Source organism: Panthera onca, chromosome B4, assembly GCF_046562875.1.
Source record: "Panthera onca isolate mPanOnc1 chromosome B4, mPanOnc1 haplotype 2, whole genome shotgun sequence".
In the NCBI taxonomy this organism is placed as follows: Eukaryota; Metazoa; Chordata; class Mammalia; order Carnivora; family Felidae; genus Panthera; species Panthera onca.
This window is the reverse complement of record NC_138345.1, coordinates 63,949,210-63,956,686: the sequence shown is the minus strand read 5'-3', so window position 1 is coordinate 63,956,686 and position 7,477 is coordinate 63,949,210.

Sequence of the window (7,477 nt, the reverse complement as noted above, 5' to 3'; positions counted from 1 at the left end):
TGGGAGTGTACTGCCTAAAGGCTTCCATTAATCTTTCTAAAAAGTTGGCAGGGCTCTCTGTCTTACCTTGTATTACCGAGTACACCTTGGCCAAATTGGTGGGCTTGCGTGCTGCAGCCCGGAGACCCGCCATTAGAGTCTGGCGATATATGAGCAGTCGTCCCCTACCTTCTGCCGTGTTGTAGTCCCAATTAGGCCGAGTCAGGGGAAAGGCAGCATTAATGAGGTCAGGGTTAACAGTGGGTCGACCATCTTCCCCGGGGACCAGCTTCCGCGCTTCAAGTTGAATTCTCTCCCTTTCTTCCGTGGTGAACAGGATTCGCAAAAGCTGTTGGCAGTCATCCCAGGTAGGCTGGTGGGTGAACATTATGCTCTCTAGGAGGGCTATAAGATTTCTAGGGTTATCAGAAAACCGAGCATTTTGGGTTTTCTAATTATATAGGTCACTGGTGGAGAAGGGCCAATACTGGAGTCGGGGAGGCGAGAGCTTGGCTCACGCTGGGTGCGCCCTCGAGTTTGGCCAGCTGGCCCTTCACGGTTGGTTTCATTTTCAATAGGGCTTGGCGAGGCTGCTGCCTGTAGCCTCCCTAGTTCTGGCACAGCTGCTGCTTCCCGCCCCCCCAGTTCCCCTTGAGGGGCAACCAGCGGGGCAACTGGTGGGGCGGCCGCTGCAGGCAGGGCCTGGGGTGCAAGGGGAGGGGGAAGATAGGATGGAGGGTCCAGGGATAGTAGGTCCTGACTATTGGGCAATATGGGACTTAGGGGTGCTGAGGGGGTTCGCGGCTTGGTTGGGTCAGTGGAGCGGGCCGCGAGAATCTTACAGGACCCTGAGGAAAGAAAGGGGGACATCCAGGGTGGAGGGTTTTCAACAAGATCTTGCCAGACAAGGATGTAGGGAACCTGGTCTGGGTGGCCCTCTTCTCCTGGCAGGAGGGTTTTGGCCCTGACCTTGGCAACTATAGGCAAACAAAAAGTGCCCTCAGTAGGCCAGCCCACCCCGAAAGTGGGCCACTCAGACCGGCAGAAAGTGATGAGTCTCGACCGGCGGATGTCCAGGCTTAGGTTATGGCCTCTAGCCTGGACATCCTTGAAATTAGCTAGAAGAAGGGAGAGAGGTGTACTCTGGTTCTGTCCCATAGTCTGTATAGGAAAAAATAAATGGGCCAAGTTAGTTTATGTTCCGGGAGCGAGCCGGATATACCTGCAGAGGAGAGGAGACAAGTTAAATCGCAAGCGCGGCGGCAAACAGAAAGTGCCTTGGAGAAGAGACCAGATACAGGACGGGTGTCCGTAACCCGAACAAAGAGTTCTTATGGGCCAAAATGGTGCCCCAGACGGGTGCCAGAGGACGTCTCCTACTGGTCCTGACTGACTGCCCTATAGGGCGTCCGCCAGGGCTAGGTCAGTCACTGATACAGATCCTGCGCTGGAGAGCCAGAAACGAACAGACAAACAGAAACAGACAGAGCCGGCTCACTTACCGATCGGTCTCAGAAATGACCTGTTGACTTGGGGTCTGGTGGGTTTGGGGGGCTATCCCGGACGAGCCCCCAGTGAAATGCCCAGAGTCCAAGAGACCCCAAAAACGAACCACCAGAGTCCAGAGTCAAAGCTAAGCAGCAAGGGTCATTTATTGCAGGTTCGAACCTGGACCTCTGCGCACTCGTTGCCGGTGACGCTAAGAGGCCCCAAGAGAGGTTTTTACAGCCCTTTTATAGACGGGTACAAACAAGTCATGGGGAAATCAGGGATTTTTCCACAGTTACAGAGCTGCGATTGGTTGATGTTTAAAGTTGGACACTTAGCAGTATTCGATTGGTTCCTGCCTTTAGGTCAGACCACAACTGGGGGTACGGGTATCTCAATGATTGATCAGGAATACACAGGCACGCCAAGCAACAATGATTGATCAGGAATACACGGGCACGCCAAGCAATTGTACAGAAGCGGAACAAGCTGGTTAGGCTTGGTTAGGTTTCAGTTTCCTGTAACTTAAGCTTTTAAGTTTCAGTTTTCTCAGTCCTCTCAGTAATTTCTGTATTTTTCAAATTAGGAAGAAAAGATATGATTCATGGACAATTTCTCAAAAAAATTGTCTACTTTCCTATACTGCTTTTACCTATAAGCAAACTTCATTATTTTAGTAAATAAGCCATTTTTCACCCTGGCCTTCACTTATGACAGGGGTTTTTGTATTTAAATGTCTGGAAAACTGTATTGAAATCTCAGTATTGAATGCATTAAAAAAAAATAAGAGGTTGGGGCGCCTGGGTGGCTCAGTCGGTTGAGCGTCCGACTTCAGCCCGGGTCACGATCTCGCGGTCCGTGAGTTCGAGCCCCGCGTCGAGCTCTGGGCTGATGGCTCAGAGCCTGGAGCCTGCTTCCGATTCTGTGTCTCCCTCTCTCCCTGCCCCTCCCCCATTCATGCTCTATCTCTGTCTCAAAAATAAATAAACGTTAAAAAAAAATTAAAAAAAAAATAAGAGGCTTCAGAAAAAGAGTTTATTTTTTTAAGTAATCCCTACATGCAACGTGGGGCTCAAACTCACAACCCTGAGATCAAGAGTTGCATATTCTTCTGACTGAGCCAGCCAGAAGAGTTTAAAATCTAAAACACTAAAATGGAATTCATAGAGGATTTGCATTTTCCCATAAAAATATCTTTAAAATATAATATGATTTATTTTTTCTAGCTTTATTGAGGTATAATTGACAAATAAAAAGTGTATATATTTAAAGTATACAATGTCATGCTTTGATATATATGCATTATGAAATAATTACTGCAGTCAAGCCAATTAACATACCTATCACCTCACATTGCCACCTTCTGTGTGTGTGTGTGTGTGTGTGTGTGTGTGTGTGTGTGTTGTGAGAATGATGTGATTTAAATTTTTTAAAAAACACCACCTGTCGGGGGCGCCTGGGTGGCTCAGTCGGTTAAGCGGCCGACTTCAACTCAGGTCACGATCTCGCGGTCCGTGAGTTCAAGCCCCGCGTCGGGCTCTGGGCTGATGGCTCAGAGCCTGGAGCCTGCTTCCGATTCTGTGTCTCCCTCTCTCTCTGCCCCTCCCCCGTTCATGCTCTGTCTCTCTCTGTCTCAAAAATAAATAAAACGTTAAAAAAAAAATTAAAAAAAAAAAAAAACACCACCTGTCTCTCCTGACAAATTTTAACTTCTCTAAGATCAGGGTCATTGTCTTATTTGCTGTTGTCCTTTAATACAGTGCTCCTAAAACAGTGATAAGTACATACAAGATGTCTACTAGGGGCACCTGGCTGGCTTAGTCAATTGAGTATCTGACTCTTAATTTCAGCTCAGGTCATGATCTCACAGCCATCAGACTGAGCCCCACATCGGGCTCCTCTCTGGGTGTGGAGCCTGCTTAGAGTCTCTCTCTCCCTCTCCCTCTGCCTCTCTCCTGCTCATGAGCTCTCTCTCATTCTGGCTCACTTAAAAAAAAAAATAGTAAAGACTTCTAGGTTCTGGTTCTGCATGTTAGGAGACTGGAAGTCTCCGCTCTGTCCCAGCAAGAAGTAAAAACCTTAAAAGACTGAAGAATCAATTACTCTTCTTGGATCCAACTCTTCTTGGACAGCAACCCGCTGTTCCCAAGATTGGAGAGACCTACAGGTAAATACAGGGAGCAGAGACTCAAATGGAAACCACCATGAGAAACTTCCAGGATTGGAAACCCAATCTGCAACTGACAAATTGTTAGAGGCTCAACATGGACAAATATGAGAGTTAAAAACTCCAGAAGAACTCAGACATACAAAGGCCACTATACTTTTGTGAGTTATACCTCCAGGAGCTCTACATATCTCAGTTCTCACTGAGATCTACATATTACAGTTCTCACTGTAAATATTGGGAAAAAATCTCTTTGTGCTTCTGGTAGGAGGAGATGAAAAGGAACCAATTTGAAATATACCAGAGCACTGTGTTAAGAACAAGGTCTGCCTTCAGGGGTAACTGTTAACCAGAGCCTAACTAGTTAACCAGAGCCTAACTGAATTGCAAGATGGAAAATATCCAACTCCAGCCCACTCTAGCCATCCTGTCCCACCTAAGCTGGGAGAAAAAAACACAAAAATACTTGTAAATTTCAAAATCCAGAGAAATAGGTTCACCAAGATTGAGACCTAATCACAGGACTATAGAACGCTTCCCCTACTGCCACACTTTTTCACCACATTACTAAAGGCACCACATTACAGCAGGTTTTGTTTTTTTTTTTTAACCTGGTACATCCTGTCAAACTATCAAGAAAAATTGTAAGGCACAATAAAAGGCAAAAAACACAATTTGAAGAGATAGAGCAAGCATCAGAATCAGACATGGCAGGGATGTTGACATTATCAAACTGGAACTTAAAATAACTATGATTATATTTGCTGATGGCATGATACTGTATAGAGAAAACCCAAAGACTCCACCAAAAAACTACCAGAACTGCTAAATGAATTCAGTAAAATAGCAGGATACAAAATTGATAGGCAGAAATCTGCAGCATATCTATACTCTAATACTGAAGTAGCAGAAAGAGAAATTAAGGAAACAGTCCCACTTACAATTGCATCAAAAAGAATAAAACGTCTAGGTAAAGACTTAATCAAGGACTTTCTGCTGATGGACAGTGCCGAGGAAGCATCGTTAAAGTCTCCCCTCCCACCACCAGCATGTCTAAGTCAGAGTCTCCCAAAGAGCCTTCATCAGAGTTTTGAGCTTTGAGACAACCCATGAGAGTCTAAGGAGTCATTTTGAGCAATGGGGAATGCTCAAACAAGGGATCCAAACACCAAGCACTCCAGAGACTTTGGGTTTGTCACATGTGCCACTGTGGAGGAGGTGGATGCAGCATGAATGCAGGGTCACACAAGGTGGATGGAAGAGTTGTGCCCAAGAGGGCTGTTTCAAGAGAAGATTCTCAAAGACCTGGTGCCCACTTAACTGTGAAAAAGATGTCGGTGGCATTAAAGAAGACACTGAAGAACATCATCTAAGAGATTATTTTGAAAAGTATGGGGAAACTGAAGTGATTGAAATCATGACTGACCGAGGCAGTGGCAAAAAGAGAGGCTTTGCTTTTGTAACATTTGATGACCATGATCTAGACAAGATGTCATTCAAAAATGCCATACTGTGAATGGCCACAACTGTGAAGTAAGGAAAGTCCTATCTAAGCAAGAAATGGCCAGTTGTTCATCCAGCCAAAGAGGTCAAAGTGGTTCTTTCTGGAAATTGGAGGTGGTTTTGGTGGGAATGACAACTTTGGTCGTGGAGGAAACTTCAGTGGGCAAAGTGGCTTTGGTGGCAGTTCAGGTGGTGGTGGATATGGTGGCCGTGGGGATGGCTATAACAGATTTGGTGGATGGAAGCAACTTTGGAGGTGGTGGAAAAGCTATAATGATTTTGGCAATTACAACAATCAATCTTCATATTTTGGACCCATGAAAGGAGGAAATTTTGGAGGCAGAAGCTTTAGCCCCTATGGTGGTAGAGGCCAATACTTTGCTAAACCATGAAACCAAGGTGGCTATGGAGGTTTCAGCAGCAGCAGCAGTAGCTATGGCAATGGCAGAAGGTTTTAATCACTGCCAGAAAACAAAGGTTAGCAGGAGAGAAGATCCAGAGAAGTGACAGGGAAGCTACAGGTTACAACAGATTTGTGAACTCAGCCACGCACAGTAGTGGCAGGGCCTAGCTCCTACAAAGACATGTTTTAGACAATACTCATGTGTATGGGCAAAAAACTTGAGGACTGTATTTGTGACTAATTGTATAAGATATTATTGTAGTTTCTGTTCGTGGAAAGTGTAAAGCATGCCAACAAAGGGTTTTAATGTAGATTTTTTTTTTGCACCCATGCTGTTGATTGCTAAATGTAATAGTCTCATCATGATGCTGAATAAATGTGTCTTAAAAAAAAAAAAAAACTTAATCAAGGAAGTGAAAGACCTATACTTCAAAAACTATAAAATACTAATGAAAGAAACTGAAGATGACACAAGCAAATGGAAATATATTTCATGTTCATGGGTTGGGAGAACCAATGTTAAAATGTCTATACTACCCAAAGCAATCTACAGATTTAATGCAATCCCTATCAAAATACCAACAGCACTGTTCACAAAACCAGAAAAAATAATCCTAAAATTTGTATGGAACCACCAAAGACCCCGAAGAGCCAAAGTTATCTTGAGAAAGAAGAACAAAGCTAGAAGTATCACATTCCCAGATTTCAAGATATATTACACAACTATAGTAATCAAGACAATATGTGGTACTAGAATGAAAATAGACACATAGGTCAATTGAATAGAATAGAGAGTTCATAAATAAACCCACACTTACATGGTTAACAAATCTATGACAAAGGAGGTAAGAATATGCATTGGGAAAAAGACAGCCTCTTCAACAAATGGTGCTAGAAAACTGGAAAGCTACATGGAAAAGAATGAAACTGAACCACTTTCTTACATCACACACACACACACACACACACACACACACACACACACACACACAAACTTAAAATGGATTAGGAGCTAAATGTGAGAGCTGCAACCATAAAACTCTTAGAAGAAAACATAGGCAGTAATTTCTTTAGCACTAGCTGTAGAAACATTTTTCTAGATGTGTCTCCTCAGGCAAGGGCAATAAGAGCAAACATAAACTGTTGGGACTGCACCAAAATAAAAAGCTTTGCACAGCAAAGGAAACCACAAACAAAACAAATAAGCAATAGGGGGGCCTAGGTGGCTCAGTTGGTTAACCACCCAACTCTTGTTTTCAGCTCAGGTCATGATCTCACAGTTTGTGAGTTCGAGCCTCACATCTGGCTCTGTGCTGACAGCACGGAGCCTGCTTGGGATCCTCTGTCTCCCTCTCTCTCTTCCCCTCCCCCACTTGCTCTCTCTCTCTCTCTCTCTCTCTCTCTTAAAATAAATAAACTTTAAAAAAATATTTTAAAAAATAGGCAATATACTGAATGGGAGAAGATATTTGCAAATGACATATTTAACAGGGGATTAATATCCAAAATATATAAAGAACTTACACAGTTCAACACCAAAAAACCAAACAATCTGATTAAAAAATGAGCAGAGGACTTTAATAGACATTTCTTCAAAAAATCATACAGATGGCCAACAGACACATGAGAAGATGCATAACATTACTCATCATCAGGGAAATGCAAATCAAAACCACCAAGAAATATCACTTCACACCTGTCAGAAAGGCTAAAATAAAAAACATAAGAAACAACACGTGTTGGTGAGGATTTGGAGAAAAACGAAACCTTGAGCACTGTTGATGCGAATGCAAATTGGTGTAGCCACTGTGGAAAACAGTACGGAGTTTCCTCAAAAAAAATTAGAAATAGAAACACCACATGGGGGTGCCTGGATGGCTCAGTTGGTTGAGCATCTGACTCTTGATTTTGGCTCAGGTCATGATCTCACGATTTGT